Genomic DNA, 834 nt, shown 5'->3' on the forward strand with positions numbered 1-834 from the left:
AAAAGGAATATTTTAGGATAAAATATAAGATGGTGTGGATTTAAAGTAGAGGTGTAGTATCCTGTTTTTACTTAATATTAACTGATTTAGGACAGCTGTGGCATCGGGTGGGGGTGGAAGACTGCCAGGTAGTGAGAGAACGTGCTTGACTGGCATGCAGTCCTATATGCACGCACACTGCTGGGATGGAACTCAACAGCTCAACAAAGGGGTTTAAAAGTAGAAGTAAGGTACCTGGCAGGGGAGATACCATGATCATGAAGGTGGTTTTCCCAGGGCGAGGCTTATCCATTGCACTCCGGATGTGCTGACCCCTGCGATTTCCCCAAATGTGGGAAACTCGACTGCATAATTTGTGGTAGTGGGGGACTGCGTTCGCGCTTTCCCCTGGTTATTGCAGTTTATGGAAAGGCAGAGTTTTGGCTGTAACCGCGACGGGGTACAGTAGAGCGTTCACACGGCTTCAGACAAACTTGGGTTTGCTGAGCTTGTTTTGTTTTCTCCCGCCTTGAACAGTTACGTTTTTCAGGACACTTGCTTTTAGGGTGCTTGGGAGGTCTTTTCGATTTTCTTGGGGGAGGGGGCAACCAGCCACGAGGGCTATATGCTGCTGGTTAATTCTGTTGACCATTCTTTGCCCACCGATCTGGGTTTCCGAAATTGGTGGAGGTTTCCTGGACACAAAAAAAGAAAAAAAAAAAAAGGTAGAAGTAAGGTATTATTTCACTCTCTGCTAGAGGAAAATGATATTCAAACTAAACAGGAGATATAATGATCGTCAGTATTTAATGTTAACTATTTTTTCAATCAGTAGATCTGAAGAGTGAATGATAT

The 834-nt window shown here is 44.1% G+C and overlaps 1 non-coding gene across 1 annotated transcript; it reads left to right on the forward strand.

Moving 5' to 3' along the window:
- The first annotated feature begins 226 nt into the window (after nucleotides 1-226).
- Nucleotides 227-390, forward strand: LOC114208536 (U1 spliceosomal RNA). The gene has a single exon (XR_003609045.1). It is a non-coding gene; the product is annotated as a U1 spliceosomal RNA (small nuclear RNA).
- The last annotated feature ends 444 nt before the right edge of the window (nucleotides 391-834 follow it).

Source organism: Eumetopias jubatus, unplaced genomic scaffold (genome assembly GCF_037043125.1).
Source record: "Eumetopias jubatus isolate StellerSeaLion01/CBP00866 unplaced genomic scaffold, mEumJub1_p1.0 scaffold_4, whole genome shotgun sequence".
Lineage (NCBI taxonomy): Eukaryota > Metazoa > Chordata > Mammalia > Carnivora > Otariidae > Eumetopias > Eumetopias jubatus.